The sequence below is a fragment of the Meriones unguiculatus genome, chromosome 10 (assembly GCF_030254825.1).
Source record: "Meriones unguiculatus strain TT.TT164.6M chromosome 10, Bangor_MerUng_6.1, whole genome shotgun sequence".
In the NCBI taxonomy this organism is placed as follows: Eukaryota; Metazoa; Chordata; class Mammalia; order Rodentia; family Muridae; genus Meriones; species Meriones unguiculatus.
In genome coordinates this window covers 86,215,160-86,232,836 of record NC_083358.1, presented here as the reverse complement: position 1 = coordinate 86,232,836, position 17,677 = coordinate 86,215,160, and the positions used below count along the sequence as shown (strand labels likewise).

General features: G+C 40.3%; 1 long non-coding RNA gene across 2 annotated transcripts in view; it reads right to left on the bottom strand.

The window, feature by feature from the left end:
* LOC132657054 (uncharacterized) overlaps positions 1–17,416 on the bottom strand; it is a 31,196-nt gene extending 13,780 nt beyond the window's left edge. The window contains exons 1-3 of one of the 2 annotated variants that reach the window (XR_009594893.1): positions 17,311–17,416; positions 17,096–17,214; positions 7,758–7,908 (exon numbers count right to left, since the gene is read on the bottom strand). This is a non-coding gene — a long non-coding RNA (uncharacterized LOC132657054). The remainder of the gene's footprint in view (positions 1–7,757; positions 7,909–17,095; positions 17,215–17,310) is intronic. The other variant, XR_009594892.1, reaches the window with a different exon arrangement.
* Positions 17,417–17,677: the final 261 nt, after the last annotated feature.

The following is a 17,677-nucleotide window of genomic DNA, read 5'->3' as shown; positions in this document are numbered from 1 at the left end:
TTAAAAAATAAAAAAAAATAAAAAAAAGAAATGGTCCAGGCAACAGGGTCCATTTACATGCTTAGATTTGATGTTGAATTTGACAGCTTTCCCAGGGTCTGGCCCAACTGTTCTAGCCTGAGGGGGAAATCCCAGCAGCCCTGTCCAAATTCCTCTTTGCTTCTGTGTAAAGCATTATTCCTTCTATAATGCATGGAGGTAGCCCTGTGGATGTCCAAGGGAGAAAGGATGAAGGGAAGAGTGACCTTTCTGGCATTTACAGCTAGTTTAGGGAGACAGAGGCTCTGGTTTCAAAGACTACTCTTCAGTAAGAGAAATATTTATTGCTCATTTCAGAGGAGAAAGAAGAACAGAAGACAGATGGGTAGGAGAAGGTCAAGAGCACCTCCCTGAATGTGAGGCTCCATCAAATGCCTTTGAGGTCGAAGGTTTCACTGTGCCTGAGCCCTGTGCCTTGGGCTATCATGTTCTCAGACCCAAAAGTAAACCCTGTCTTACAGCCAAAGCCTGGCCAAGGCAGAAAAACTTTCAAATGATAAGATGTAGGCTGAGCTTTCTGAGGACTCGGCTCTTCCTTCTGCCTTGTGGAGACATCAATGAAAAGAGCTGTCTCCTTGGGTTCAGACTTCCCTGCTCCAGCCAGTCACCTTCACTTCCTAGTGATCACGTCCAGTCTGTGGCTTTGAATTCCACCTCTGTGTAATTTCTACCTTCGACCTGATTTTTTCTATCTTCTGACATCTCTAGGGAGAATTTAATGAGCAACCTTGTGTTCTGTGTGTTCCAAAAGGAATTCCTGATTCCTAACACACCAAATCAGCAAAGCCTTTCACCTTATTTTTCACACACTTCAAGAGTGTGATAACCTCTTAGAAATTCCATTGTGGTCATCTTGATCCAAGAGTCCACCAATGCTCACCTAGATGGCAGGAGGACAGACCAGAGAGTTCTGGTACTTAATAGATTCTCCCCTGCCTATTTGAAATCCACACAACTCCAAGCAATCAGAACCACAGGTTTAAAAAATGAATGAAAACAACAACAAAACAAACAAACAAAACCCCATTTTTCTCCCCTTGTAAAACCCTGACAGCATAGGAACCTGCAAGTCTCAGTACATCTGTCCTTCCCACGCCTTCCAGCTCTTCTGAAAAGTCAAGAGTTCTTGTGTTATCATCAAATCCTAACACACCTTTGCTATGTAAGTCATAGTTAGATAACTATATCAATAGCATGTATACAGTGAGCAATATACAGAGCTGAAAACAGAGTTTAACACCTTGCCCACTTCTAATACTATATTCTAATTAATATGTAGCTTGCCTTCCCAGAGGCTGTAACATCCTTGTTAAAATTTTAAAATAGCTGGAGATCATTACTTACTGCTTGTTGGAAATTCTGTGTACATTTTCTATATTATTCATAACAAACCTGCCCTGCGTTCATGATTGTAATTACCCACTTAATGAAGAGCTTAAGATTCAGGGCTGTAGGAGACTTTCTTCAGTCACGTGAATAAAAAGTAAGGCCAGAGAGGAGTTCAGATGGCCATACTCCAATACCTTTCATTATTGACTTGTTGAAAACATGTAATATTGGAGCACATACATACATAGATAGCTCATCCCTGCTACATGTCTTATATAAAGGATTTCAAAGATAATTTTCTTAGAGTTTTAATTCTGCCCTTGATATACTCTACATACACTCCTTTTCTCCTTCATGTTTTCTTCTTCTCCTCATTTGCCCTGCCCCAAGTAGGTGGCAGAGGGCTCATAGCCATGGGAGTGGTGCTGCCTAGGCAAACTTCGAAAACTGTAAAAAGAACAGTGAATTGTGGGAGATGAATCAAGCTCTCCTACCCTGGAAGCCAGCCAGTCTAATCAATATATAGATCTACTTGGCTTTCTCCACTAAATGTTCCTGAAGCGCTGTCTATAAAATAAATATTTGTGTACAGAAATCACATATTTTCACGCCCTTCCTTTGTGATTTTAGAAATGTGTTCCCACACACAGAGAAAAATGTTTGCTCCAATATTACAAAATGACACTAGTTGATGCCAAACATGTGCCCAAAGGAATATTCTGGCTTTGTCAACACAGCTCATGCAAGTTCAGCAAATGGACAACCAATCCATATGATCATTGGGGCTCCTGAAAGAGCACAACTCTGTCAAAACACACAATCAATTCACTATCAAATATTTAAACAGCCTTCTTAGGCCTTTGGTGCCAGGTATCTAATGAAATCCAGTGGAAATGGATGAAAATACTTTCAGAGGCATCGCCTGGCATCCCTTGCTTTGCAGTTCACTGTCAATCCACAACTACTCTTTGTCCATGCACTTCCCAACTAATCAATACAGCTTTTCGGACCTTAATGAGTATCTAATTGATAAAAAAGAGATTCTGTCTCTTCCCTGATAAGAGCTAACCCAGTGACACCTGAGATAAAAGGAAGCTTCTTGCTACTTCTCTACAACCCTGAAAAGGTGCAAGCAAGATGTCTTGTACATATATCGGGATGTTGCTGTGGTGGTTTTGGTACCAGGACTCTATTCTGTTCAGTTTGGGGGAATCATGTGTGAGGGAAAATGTGAACAATAGCAACCACTCAGTCACCTATAGGATTAAATACCAATTTAATCGCATTATTTAATTTCACTCTCATCAGTCATGAAGCAAGTACTAGTTAGTGAAATCTGGCAGACTTGGAGACGAAGATTGGGGTAGGTTAAGTCACAAACTCGGTATCAAGCAGCCATTAGGACTTGAATGAAGTTCTTTCTGAGGACAGAGATGTTTGCTTTTCAGCAGATACATTAATTTATTGTGGGTCTTCAACTAAGATGATATATTTAATGACAAATATATTGTTCATCCAATAAATATTTGTCAAATGGCTGAACAGAAGGAATATATAAATATGCATGAATGAACACATAATGTGTACGCAGATTCACTCTGTGAAACTATTACTATTTAGCCAGCAGAACAGCCTACATCCTGAATGGAACGCTACCATCCATGACCAATTATCAAAGAATTAGAAGACACAAAAATACTTAGGCAGCATTAAATGTAAGACAAACAATTTTTTTTTCTCTTTCTCTCTTGGATGAATTCAGAGGTTTCCTGGATAAAATTTTATTTATTCAAATGAGAACGATTGGCTTCAGGAAATTCTCTTCAAGACAGCTATTGAATGCAAAAATGCATGCATCAGTACTTAATCTATTTCTGAAAAAGAAAGCCATCATAATTACAAAGATGGGCAAACACTGACAAATTTTATGATATAATGTGAGAAAATGCTTGTTACAGAAATATTTGCATTACTAGCAGATCTGTCTTTAGGAGTGTTGACGTTTTGGTTCATTTTTCAATGGCCCCTAATGGAGTAGGGTTTTTTTTTTTGTTTGTTTTGTTTTGTTTTGTTTTTTTTTTTTTGCATTCCAGCCATGTTGGCAGGCCAATTTACAGATCAGTCTTAGACACATGGAAACCATTATTAGCCCTGGCTGAGAATCCCTAGGGAGGGACATTTTCATTGTCACTACTGGTGGCAGCTACTATTTCCAGACTTTTCATCTTGAGAAATTCTTAATGAGTCAACAACTATCTAAATGAAAAGGAGCATAGCTCTTGAGATCTGCCATTTTTGTTCTAATACTCTTCTTTTCCCTAACATTCCACTTAGTAAATGCTTACATACATCAGTAAATCCAAACCAGTTTCTTAGGAGACGAGACGACCCAGTATCCATCATTTGTATCTATCAATTGTCCCTCTTCCTCACTAGAAACTTCTTTGGGACCTTAGGAAGTGTTTCCAATACAAAAGCCACTCCCACACCAGCTAACTGTTCTGATCAAGGCAATGATCCTCTGCACTTCTGGAACACTGAGCAGGAAAGTCTAAAGTATTCTAGACACATCCACAAACAGAGTAGTAACAGAAGGGAAAGAGAATCCCAAACATTGCTCCACCTCTGACTGTTCTAGAACAAACTTCCTAAAGTTTCTTCCTTAGCTCTGTCTCCACTTTCTGACTAGTTTGGCCTGCCAGGAATGGTGCACTGGTGAGTCAGTCCTCATCCAAAGTGCCACTCCTCAGTAACAAAGAAGACCAAGTACTCCTCTAACCTGTCTTTAGGGTAGGATGCCTCTGATGTAATTCTCATTTCCCAGAAGCTAAGACGACCTGAGCTTTGCTCACCACTGCATAGGATGGCCTTCCTTGTCTTTCTCCCTTGCTCCTCTCTCTCTCTCTCTCTCTCTCTCTCTCTCTCTCTCTCTCTCTCTAGTCTTTTTTAAAAATATATACCTGTATCCATCAAAGAAAATGTTAAAAATGTATACTTTATTCACTTTACATCCTGGTTGTAGCCCTATCCCTCTTCTCCTCCCAGCCACACCCTCCCTTCCTTCCCCTTCCCTTACTACTCAAAAAAAAAAGAGAGCTCTCTTTCCCATCCACCCCAACTCATCAAGTTGCATCAGGACTGAGTGTGTCCTCTTCCCCTGTGGCTTGGCAAGACAGTCCCTCCAGGGGGAAGTGATAAAAAAAACTGGGATGTAAATCCATGTCAGATGCAGTCCCCACTTCCCTTACTAGAGGACTCACATGAAGTCTAAACTTCCTATTAGCTACCTCTTTGTAGAGGGCTTAGATCTAGTTCTTGCATGGTCCTTGGTTGATGCTTCAGTCTCAGCAAGACCCTCTGAGCCCTGGTTAGTTGGCGCTGTTGTTCTTCTTGTGGAGCTCCTGACACTTCCAGGTCCTTTTCTCTTTCCTCTCACTTTTCCTCAAGACTCCTTCTGCATCACCCAATGTTTGACTGCGAGTCTTAGCATCTGTTTTGAGGTGCTGCTGAGTATAGTCTCTCAGAGAACAACTCTGACAGATTCCTGTCTGCAAGCTTAGCAGAGTATCATTCATAGTGTCAAGGGTTGGCACTCCCCCATAGGGTGGGTCTTTTGTTGGGCCAGTCATTGGTTGGGAATTGCCTCAGTCTCTGCTCTATCTGCATCCCTGTACATCTTGTAGGAAGGCTAAATTTTGGGTCAAAATTTTTGTGAGTGGGTTCCCCTCCCTCTGCTAGAATAGTCTAGTTAGATGGTGCCCTCTTCAGTCTCTATGACCTCTGCTACTAGAAGCCTCTTCTTGAGTCCCCCTTATATCCTCACAGGAGCCTACAGGAGGTCTCCAGATTGTCACAGAGCTACCCCCACTCACAGTTTCTCTTTGGTGTTTCCTGACACCGTCTTTCCTAGAAGCCACTTTTGCACAGTACTTGCCACAAACTCTTTCTAAGGACAAAGCCTGAGATAACAACTTAGTAAGTTCCTACCTATAATGAAACAACATATATAAAGACTTTCTTTGTATGTCCAATGCCTACCTCCTACCTACTTACAATAGCAAAGGCTCTAATGACATGCTATAAAAACTGACTTTAGAGATTTTCCCACTCTTATATACAAAGTTTATGGTCATGAAGAGATTTGAGAACTTAGGAAAGAGTTGAGTGCTACCTATGTAGATTACTATAAAGAAAATTTAGAACATAACCTGGATTTGGAGAAAATCAAGTGTGTCTTTATGAGACTGGAATTAGTCTCAGAAAACAAGCTGAAAGATTTTCTACTAAACATAAACCTGTCCCAAAGATTAGACAAATTTCTTACTAAGGAAATCATTCAAGAAGGATAGGGAAGAATGAGGCAGGACTGAAAAGTGATGGATTTATATAGAAACAACAGGCTTTAAGTGAAAGCTCAGCTTGTAGACAAGCATATGGCCTTAGAAGCAACTTGCCCAGTCAGACATCGGGGGTTAGATGCTCTGGAAGGAAGGAGGAGCCTCATTTAAGTGTCCTTATTGTGTTATTTCTACCCATCTCATTTCAAGGATTTCATGTTAAGAACTAGATTTTTCTACTATCCACTTTTCTAGCCAACCCAACACGCATGTACACAGTCACATGATATGATCTTCATGGATATGATTTAGCTGATGAGGGGGTAGTACATCGGTTGTAGTTGTTACATGTATGAAGAAGGAAGAGAAAGAATGGAGATGGAAGCATTCATTTACTTCTGCTATGATGCATGCTAAATAAATGTAATAGAGCTCATTGCCAGTTCTACATTAGTGGGGGTGATGCTTCAATGCCCTTTGGGGAACAGCAAATATGGATGAAACAGATGCTATCATCATTGAAATGTGTATGAATTATCAGAGACTAAAATACTTCTGTAAAAGAAAAGAAAGACCAGGATAAAATCAAAACTGAATGTCAAATTTATATCATACTCTGAATGTTTAAAAACTTACTATTTGTAAGGAAACTTTACCAAGTTTTCACTGGGGAAAACAAAAAAAAAATTACTTGGATATAAATGAAAAACACCTTTCACTGTTTCTTTTTTCTTTATATTTTTCTTTTCTTTTGTTTTGTTTTTTTTTTTTCAACCTGGCTTCCTGCGTTTAATTCAAACTTCAACTTTAATCTCAGTGAAAGGCTTTTAGACATCTTTATTTTGCCTTTGAGTTCGTTGCCCATTTGAAGCCAACCTAGTGAAAGTTCACCACTGAGTGAAAAATAAAGAAACAAATAATGGAAAAGGAAATGCTGGCTCCTTGTGATGGTTAATATTCATTGGCAACTAAATTGGGTAGGGATGCATCTTGGAGATTAGAAAAGCACACCTCTAAGGTATCTGTGAGGGTGGGTCTTGAGATGGTTATTAGATCATGAGGACTCTGGCATGACTCATGGTAGTCCATTAGTGGATTCAAATTTTGAGTAGATTGTTGAGATCTGGTAGACCTGTGGAAAGTGGGGCACACCCTTGAGGTGTGCACTCTGTCCCTTATCACTTTCTTTTAGTCCTTGTAACACCCTGGCTGCCAGTAAATAAACAGCTTTCCTCCACCACACCCTTCTACCACAATGTTTCTGTTTTTACTATGGGCCTACAGTCAATGGAGCTACCCATCTATAGACTGGGTGGAGCTACTCAACTATAGACTGAAATAAGTCAAAATGAAATGTTATTCCTTTAAGTTCTCCCTCAAGTATTTATCACAATCATAAGAGACCTCACTAACACAGTCTTACAGACTTAAACTTCATTTGAAAAGCCAAGAATTACATCTAGCCCATCCTAGAAACTCTATTAAATCTTCTCATGTTATTTCAAAGATCCACCAATGTAACCAGTGGCTCCCATCCATCCAGAACATTTTATATTTTCAAGGCTATTGAAATAACCACTAATCTGGTCAATTGTATTGTTTTACTAAACTGTTAGCCAAATAATTTATGTAGCAATCCTCTTATCAAAAACAGGGTCAGCTTCTTCCCCTGCTAAGGAATTAAAATTAAATTACTATAATGAAGAAAAATAGCTCAAGAAACACAACATGTGCCCATAGAGATGTAAGTTGCTTGGGTTGGGCTCAGACTCTGATCACAACGTACTAGTCATTATGCCCATGTTTGGCTTGCATTGTTTCATCCACACTTAGCAATCACTTCATAGAAGAGGTGGTTATCAGAATGTCTCTATTTCAAGTACAAAGCCCTAGACTGAATATCCTATACCGCAGAAACCACACATGGTAAAGCATACCCATAAGTTCCAACATTCAGGAGGTACAAGTGGGAGAATAAGAAGTTCATTTTGAGGTCATTTTGGTATGTACAAGACCCTGTCACCTCACCCATGCCCCACCTCCAAAACCCACCATCAGGTTACCCTCATTGTTCAGGGAGTGTTATCCGCCGAGTTAGCACTTCACAGTGGGCAGACCACACAATCTCTTCCAGTCACATCGGATGCTACTCTGGTTGTACGGGTTGACCAGGTCATGCTAATGCTGTCAGCAGAAGCTGAGGCTGAAGGAGGCGAAAAAAAGTTCAAAATTAAAGACCACATCTTTCAGATTGGTTCAACATCCAGACATCTCTCCTGCCCATCCCACCCCACCCTTCAAAAAAAAATCTCAGCCAGATAGGAAGCAGTGTGAAACCGAGCCTAGAAAAAAACGTTGAAAGGGAACTGTATTAGGAAAGCATGGTTGAAGGGGTCCAGGCGAAAGCAGCTAATCTCCCATCGCCAGACTCTGTTCTCCAAACTCTCAGCCCTTCTCATTCTTCACAGCCATCTTCCAGCTTCACATGGAGCAGTAAGATCTGCCCACTCAGCCTCTCCAGAAGGCTGGAAAAGTAAATTAAAATGTGTGAGAAGTGTTTAAATCTCATTGAAACTGGTTAAATGAATTCAAGGTGTTCTTTTTATGTATTATTATAAATTATCGCTGGTATCATAAGTTGCAGCTATTCAAGTAGCTTTATTTGTCTGCATGAAGAGACCCATTTCTGTCACCCACTCAATGGCTTTCATGAAACTCTTCTTCCATTTGTAAAGAAAACCAGCAATGGCCTATAAAACCATTTTTTAGGATTATATTTAGAATACCAGGTTTCCATTCTGTAATACATTTTTAGTGTACTTTTTAACCCTTTGAGTATCCTCATTTCAAGTGCTCCCGCATGCTGTGTGTGTATCTATCTGTCTGTCTGTCTGTGTGCCTGGCAATCGATGTATCTTTTTTTCTGTGCATCTGTATGTTTTTGTCTTTGAAAGCGGACTCTCCCAGTACTGAGACAGAACAAATGAATGCATTTTCAGGGGGAATGCTAAATCAGTGACAAGAAAGTGGTTTAAAGGTCTGGAGGGTCATTGGCTCTTTTATGGGTTACAGCATAGCCCTGACTTTCAAAAAAATACAGCCAGCTGAAATAAGCATCCTCAAATTAAAATAAAATAAAGGAGAAGATGTTGTATTTATAACTTCTGTTAAAAGTATTTAAAAGACAGAGACATTCCCAGAGAGAGAGAGACTTTCCTTCCCAGGGTCATTGCATAGGTGAACCTGATGTTTCTCTGTAAAGCTCTTTATAGGAAGCTTTTTAACTCAATTTAGTCTCTACTTTAAATTCTATTTCTTGGGGCAAGAGAGTTTTTTTTTTTTTCTAGAGTGGAGGCAGGTAATAGTCAACCTCCTGGACAGTTAGAAGCTTATGAAAGCCTTGCCCTTGCCTTTCATCTCTCCATAAAACTGTACACTCTCCTGATTGCCCCAAATTACAATGTTTGCTGTGATTCTCTTTAATCAGATTTGTGCAATTCTGTTTAGTTGGACAAAGAAAAAAAATCAAATGTCATTTCCCTTTCAGAAGGCTTTCCTTCTCATAAGAGAAGTGAGTTCTGTTATTCTGCATTGCTCCCCATGAGAGATTTCTCTTTGAATGTTTTGAAGCTATGACTGTTGTGTATCAGCAGCTCAGCCGTGGCCCCATGGTGGTGGATTGGATTACTTCCCTGATTTCTTACCTGCAGTGTAAGGCTCCCATGTAGATTAGGACATGGTTTAAGAGGAATTATCTCCTTTTTTTAATAGATCACATACTGAGTTTGAAGCTCCAAATTCAACAGAAAATCAAGTTAATTGTTCATTTCTTCCAGGATATCCCTGAAGGATAATTGACCTCTGCAGTGCAAGTTCTTAGTAGGAAACTAAATAATTAAGTTGAAGGAAATACATTTCTTGTTCGCAATTCCAATTGGAAAGGGTTTTTGTGCGTGTGTGATGAAATCATAACCTTGAGTGCATTTTACACAAAAGATAAATGTGCCTTCCCACCCCAGCCTGTTTTGAACTAATTATTTTAAGCAGAACACATATCCAAATGACTATGAGAGACAAAATCTTTACCTCTCATGTCATCAAATTGAAATATTCTCAGCAAAGTCACCTCTCTTCTCATCTAATTCTTCACCCACTGTCATAAATTTTCAGAAGGAACAATTCACACATCAAAAAATAGAGAAAAAGGATGGTAACCCCAAGTTTCCTAATTTAATAAGAATGCAGATCAGCCCAACAATGTAGTTATACTTCATATGATGGTTCAAAGTGTCTCTGCTCATAAACAGTGAATAACAAAATACAGTTTTAACAAAAACAGAAGCACACTGAAAAGAATATAATATAATGCCGCCAATACCCGCAAAATTACTCTGAAATTATAGTGTTACAACATTTTCTAGGATCAATTCTAATTTAAATCAGTTCAGTCAATGAGAATTTAACTTAACAATGACAACTTCCAGAAGGAACCATGCTATAAAACATTACAAGGAGCTGGAGAGACAGCAGAATAGTGTCCACAGTATGGCCTTTTCCAATTTTTTCTTGGGGAAAAAAAAGAATCTTTCTTCAGAGGGGAATTTTTGAGCTCATTGTACATCCCGAGCCCCCCAAATCTCAAATTTGTACATTGCTGAATCAGTTTGTGCACATTTGGAAAATGACTACTTTCCTGCAATTTTCTGTAAGCTATTCCTAAATTGTTCCGTTGACTGTTAGTGAAAAATTATATTTTTAAACCACCTCTGAATCCTAAAAGCTCGTGGCACAGTGTTCTGTTTATGCGAGCAATTTAGCTTTATTAAGCAGCACGACACGGACGAAGCAAGCAAAGATAAGCTTGCACAGTGTGTGCCCTGGAATCGTCAGCCAGGGGCCGTACTTCTGTCTCTACCCCATCTCCATAAGCCAGGATACCTGGCAAGGGCGGAACACACTGTTCGTCTCCTCCTAGGATGGATGGCACTCCTCACTTCACTCTGGACATTATTAAAGGAATGTTCTCAGAGGGGGAAGCTTAAAGAATAACTGCATAAAATATGTACTTTTTGTGGTCTCTGCCTTGTTGTTGTTTGTTTTGGTTGGTTAGTTGGTTGGCTGGTGTTTTGCTTTCGTACTTAGACAAAGTGCCATGTATCCCACAGTCTGGACTTAACCATGCTGTGTAACCGAGGATACCCTTAAACTTCTCATCCTCCTGCCTCTACCTTGTGAACCCTGAGATTACAGGTGAGCTAGTATCTCCTAGTTTATGTGATACTGGGGCTTGATCCCAGGGCTTCCTTACAGGCTAGGCAAGGATTCTACCTACCGAGGTTTGCCTACTCCTGAACCTCCCTCTCTGTTTTCAACCTTTTCCCTCAATATGAATTAGTGTTTACTATGTTCAGCTTGTGCAATATGGAAATAGGATCCGCCACTGTCCCCCCCCCCAAAAAAAAAAAGAGTTTCAGTGCTCTGCTTTGAAGACAGTATGTATTCACTCTCTGGATGAAGGGCATAAAGTAGCCACTCCAAGAGCGAGAGAGAACAGACTCACATGAGGTTGTTGGCTGACTCACAAAGTGTTGGTACAGATGGTTATTGAGACATGGTAGTGTCTGCCCTCTGGTCTCACCCTGACTATAAAGGATGAATTGGAAGGAGCTTTCAGCAACTCAAGGCACAGTTGTACAATGCACGCTGGTGCTTCCACAGGAGAACTCGTACTTCTCGCTGAGCAGCGGCTGCACTATCCATCTTCAGCTACTAGGCCTCCTCTGAGGTTAGTGTATGAATTCAGACACACCATTCTGGAAGCTAAATTAGCCCGCATTTCCTGGGAAGCTGAACGCAGCCAGACTAATGGTGGTGCAAGTGTAATTGGTTCCCAGCACGTGTCACCGTGTGTACTTCTCCCGCCCTAGAAAAGATGCATTATGGGACTAATTTTTAAATGTTAATGGATATTGGACATTAGCCAGACACCCAGCTGTGCACAAAACGGAGATGGTAAATAGCTCTTGATCTGTTTAGAAACAAATGATGATGGTTTTTAGAATTCCGCGGGACTGGGACATGGCAACCAGCTCAGACTCTGGGACTGACCCCATTAACAGCAGTGAAGGGAAGCATTTTGATTTTTTTTTTTTTACCTTCAAAATTAAGGAACCGGGGGCGGGGGAGCATTGTGTTAAGGCTTAAATTATTTTTGATTAACGTTAAGGAAAGTCTAGTCCCTCACACCTATTAACCTTACCTGTGTTAGCAAAGCTCTCTGACAAGTGTTTTGGGTTTGTTTGTCAGGTTTCCGAGGGATCAGGTCAAAATGAGAGTGTCTCCATCAATTAGCTTGGGTATAAAAGCTGCATTCTGGGTGACCCATTCACCTATGCTTGCAAAGAGATCCTTGCTCTCCTGCCGCAAACCAGCTACAGGGCTAACAAAACTGCAACAGGTTTTTTTTTTTTTTCCTCTTGAGCTGATGTTTCTTTTTCTTTCTTTTTTTTTCCCATTTGAATTATGAGTCAATGGACAGAGAATGCACTATATACTTTCTTGGAGGTTCTTACTATTTGTGTGCAGTTGGCCAGTCAAGCCTACTAGCAACAGCTTTTCTCCTTCCCTTCTTCCTTCTTTCCTTCCTTCCTTCCTTTCTTTCCCTTTTTTATTTTTTTTATCTATTTTGGTGACAAGCTAACATTGGGGGAATGTCTTTTTTTTTTTTTTTAAGTATAAACATGTGAGCAAAAGAGAGCCTGGGCACTGTAACCTACAGTTCCTGGAGGAAATTGACACAACTGGGTGGTGCATTTGGCTTCTAAAATGCCATCTGAGGCTATCAGCACAGTTTAAATATTTCATCAGCCAGAGAGAATATGAACATGAGCCTGGCTGCTCTGACATCGTGCCTGCAGCTCCGACTTGGCAATTCAACAACAGGGAGTGTGTGCAGGGAGGAAGCAGGAGCACTTGAGGAAAGACAGAGGGAGGCTCTATCTGCGCTCAACTAGCTGGATAAGAAGGAGTGTGGGGCTCTGAAGGCATTCTGGGGTACAGTAGGAAGATGTCTCAGCCAATGACTTCACTTTTACAGACTATGCAGATGGACTTCCTAAACAGTCTGCTCACCTCTTGATAGCTTGCTTTTAACGCCTTGGCAGTAAGGGGACAGAACAGGCTGTGACTCTGGACAACATTCTTCTAAGATAGCTTTGGAGAAAAAAAAATAAAAATAAAAAAGACTGATGTCTGTAAGCTACCAATTTAAATGCCAGCTCTGTTGGTTTCCACGATACTGTGGTGTATGGCAAAGTAACCTCTCTAAACTCTTATTTCCTTTACTCCAAATACACATGTGACTCTGAGAAACAAGATCCTCACTTCATGGTGCTAATGCTGGTGTCTTGGGGTAGCCAAAACAAGGCATATTTATTCTCAGTTACAAAGAAGAAGGTTGTCAGGGTGGGAAAAAGGCAAAAATGTCTGGTGAGCCAATTTGGCACTAAACAAGTTTTGGGGTTTGTTTGTTTGTTTGTTTGTTTTCCCTAATTTTAGTTCCCTGCCCCTGTTAATTCTCATTGCCTGAGTCACTGAGGCAGGTACAATCATCCTGGTGTCTATACTGTCTCGTCTCTAATCTCCCTATCCTATTAGTTTAAGGCACAAAGTCTTATCCAATGAGTATTCTGTGACTCAAAAGACTGTCTGCAACTAACTGTTCAGCCCTAGAAAGAATTAAGAGTCCTCGGAGCAGCAGTTCTCAACCTTCCTTATTCTGGAACCTTTTAGTACAGTTCCTCGGGTTGTGGTGAACCCAAGCCATAAAATTGTTTACATTGCTGCTTCTTAACTGTAATTTTTCTACTGTTATGAAACACAATGCAAATATCTGTGTTTTCTGGTGGTCTTACATGATCCCTTTGGAAGTGTTATTTGACCCTTAAGGGGGTGGTGACTCACATGTTGTGAAGGCCTGGCTTAGACATCAGGTACCAGCTCGGAGCTAATGCTTCCTACTTATCTGTGGTTCTTTGGTGAACACCAATAATGGACTGCTGTGATTTACTCCTTACACTGAATAAGGTATGTGAAAGCACATGCATAGTGAGAACCTCTGGAATCTTGGACTGTTTAAAAACACGGAAATGTTACATGAATTTTAATTCCAGGGGTAGAGATATGGGGCTGCTTTGCAGTAGCGAACTATGATTTGCCTCGTGCTCTAGCAGAGGCATGGTTTTGCCAACTGCACATGATTTCTGTGATTGTGTAATGTTTGTAATTCTGGGGACTTTTCAGAAAGTCTATAAATGCTGGGGACCTGAGAGGTAGGGTGGGTTGTTGGTTGGGGTTTGTTAAGTAGTTATGCATGAAGAAACAACAAGAAGAAATTAGATATCCTGACAGGAAAATCAAACTTTCCCCCAAGAAACCCGACACCCCTGAACATCAGGAAGTAGTCTAAAGGTGAATGTGCCACCTTTCTGACCCCTGACTTTATTCAGGGATCTCTTTCCTTTCCTCTCTATTCTTTTTTCTCTTGTCTGGTGTTAGGGGATTGAAAGGGTAGAAGAAAAGGGGTGAAAAGGGTGAAAGAAAGAAGAACCCACTAAGTAAGAAAAGACCAGTTACACACTTGTAATAGAACCCAGTCCCTGAAAAGAGCAAAAGGTTAATTATGTCATAGAACAAAAGATGATAAAATGCTTAAAATTGTTTATATTCTGTTCCTTATAAATTATAAAAATATATTGATGGGAATAATATCCATTATATACAATACATTCTTTTAATTTACTCTTTTAATCAAAGTTTCCAGAAGGGCCAAGAGTGGCAGCTAATTCCTATACCTCTTCTGCATCTGAAAGGAATACAGTGGAGGACAGAGAGCACAGAAAAGGGGGTGGAAATTGTCTTTGAGCCAACTCTGCCCAAATCATCAGAAAACTAAATGTCTGACTTTCTTACTTCCAGAAAGCAAGGCATAAGAGACTCAAGTAAGTCTTATACATACTTGACCTATTTATTTAAAGCCAGTAATGCCATTTGGGGTATCCTTGGAGTATCCCTCAAAAAAACCAAGCATTCCATTTGTTCTGGCTTCATTTCTGTTGCTATGGTAAAATATCCCAACAAAAAAGCAACCTTGGGAAGTAAGGAGTATATTTTGGGCTACAATTCTAGGTTATAATCCATCATGTGGAAGTCAAGGCAGGAACTTCCAAAACGTATCATCACATCCATAGTCAGGAGCAGAGAGGAATTCATTCATGCTTGTTCGCTTGCTTGCTCTCAGTTCAACTTCTTCACTGTTGCTAAGTACACAGCCCTCAGCCTAGGGAATGGGATTGCTTACACTGGACTTAATCTTAACACATCAACTAACTAAATTAAAATAATCTGCCATAGACACATCCACAGCCCAGCCCAATGTGGATAATTTCTCATTAATACTCTCTTTTTAGGTAAGGTTAGTTCATGTCAAGGTTAACAAAGCTGGCCATCCAACCACTTGGGAATACTTTCAAGTATTTCTTTGAAAAACAGACGTATTGTGCTATATTCCCTATCCCATGATATGTAGCATACATAATTAAATGACTTCTAGTATATCTACAGATATGTGCAATGACTAACACAATTATAGGATATTTCCCTCACCTTAATCAGAGGTTCTATTGCCTTTAATGATTGCTCTCTTATCCCAGCCCTTCCTCCAGTCTCTAAGTAATCTATATTTAGCCTTGTACATCTCCCTGTTCTGTATTATATGAACAGAATCATATAATAGAACATTTCCTATGGTGACTGCCTTATCTCATCATGTTTTCAAGCTTCATCTATGTAATTTTATAGGCATATAACATTCATTTTATTTATCTGGTCATTACTTGACAGACATCGAGATGTGAACCCCCTCGCCTATAGTCAATAATGATGCTAGTAGCATTTATGCACAAGTTCCTCCACAGATGTGTTTTTATTTCTTTTGGACATAAATATGTGCAGTTATAGATGCTGGATACGTAAAAATTGTACATCACATCCATTAAGAAACAGGCAGCCTACTTCCCAAAATGACAGCATCATCTCACAACCATTCATGCCATCACTTGTTCTCTTTTTTATTCTCCCCATCCTCAAAAGTATGATGTGATATCTTGTGGCCTGCTTGTGTTTCTCTGATAGCTAACAGCGCTGGCCAGTTCTCTGCCAACTTGATGAAATCTAGAATCGTTGAGAAGAGGGAACCTCAATTGAGAAAATAAATGCCTCTCCCAAAATTACCTGTGGGGCTTTTTTATTTTAGAAATGATTGACAATGGGTAGTGCCACCTCTGGGGTCCTTTTAGGCCATCTTCACATTGTCCTCTAGAAGTAGGAAGGCCCTGCATTCTCTCTGCCAGATGGTTAATTGGATCAACTTTGAAGACTTACTTTATCAAAGGTTGTTAAGTTCTGGTGGAGCGAAGCTCTATTTTTTGTAAACTTCTTTCTTACACTAAACAAGATCTGCCTTCTTAATCTTCCACCATTGACTCTGGCTCTATTTTGTGAAACACATTTCAATGGAAAGGCAGAGCTTGAGTGTAGATTGGCAGTCATCAGATCCCTCCTGCTTGCCTGAGGTTGCTTTTGCTCTAATCGAAATAACCTTGAGGATCCTTAGGTATTCTGTGAACTTGTCAATATTTCTGTATAATATGCTCCAGAGGGGGCTTGATCATTGTAGAACACAAAAATACCATCTTCTCCTTCTGCTGAAACTTAGAAAAATAATTCCATTTGTCACTCTATAGACTAGGACTGAACGGGTTCCCTGCATGGAAAGGCAATAACGAACTCACTGAAGAAAAGAAACTAAAACAATAAAACTATAACTAAAAAATGAAGTAAAAATGAGTACACACCCTGACAACATTCATTCCAATCGCCCTTTGTCAAGATTTCCACATACGTGTTCCCAAATACATCCTTTCGACAAACCCAGGCTTCAGAACTCAGCCAAGTCTCCATAACACAGGAGCAACGCCGGGGGGTGGGGGGGTGGGGGGGGACCAGGCCGATTAACAGGTAGCTGAAATTAGATTTTACAAAGCAGAGGAGACAAATACCAAGCTAGTTGGCAATGCCTAGATTTCAGAAGAGAAAGAAATCACAAAGAAGGCTACAATAAATCATAGAATAGGAAAGTACTACATTGCTAAAGCATGGGCTGTGTGCTGTTTGCTGTCCTCGAGATCCTGCTGCTTATCTGTTGTGGGTGAGGGAAGGCCACCCCAGAAAAGATAGGAGAATAGTGTCCCTCCAGCCATTATCTTTTACCAGGGTAGTTTAGTCCTCATAATTCTGCCCCAGTCCTCCAGGTGCCTCTCCCTACAACGTACCGTTCTGCTAAGCACCTGAATGCTTAAGTCTTTCTTCCATGTCTAATCCAAAAGCTCAGACCAATCTTCTGAACTAGACAGCTCCCAAGTGTCAAGTGAGTAGGAGGGAGGGAAGCATTCTGGAAGAAAAAGAAGGTTATGCTGGGGCAAGATGCTCAACACAGCACAAAAAAACACAGATGAGAGTTTTGCTCCAGTGTTTCTCTGGGACCCACCTCTCAGCTCCACACTAGTCCTTCCCCGCATCTCCAATTTCAGAAACCCCCGAACTTCTCCCTCCAACCATGAAAGCCACACTGTGCGCTTTGAGTTGAAGCTTGTGGCTACAGTTTCGAAAGAGGGAACTAAACTTAGGTTTCATCATTTCTCCCAGTATTTACAAGGCTGTGCCGGCTGATACTGAACAAACAGACACAGGACTGAGTGTCTAAGAGAAAAGTACATATTGTAACTGTTTGTTTTGGAAAAGTAATTTCCTCTATCAGTTCATTTCCATCAATTTTATCAATTCACTTAAGCCTCCTAATCCAAGTGATATGCCGCATATTGCAACAGAAGTGGAAAGAGATTTCTTGGTTTGCG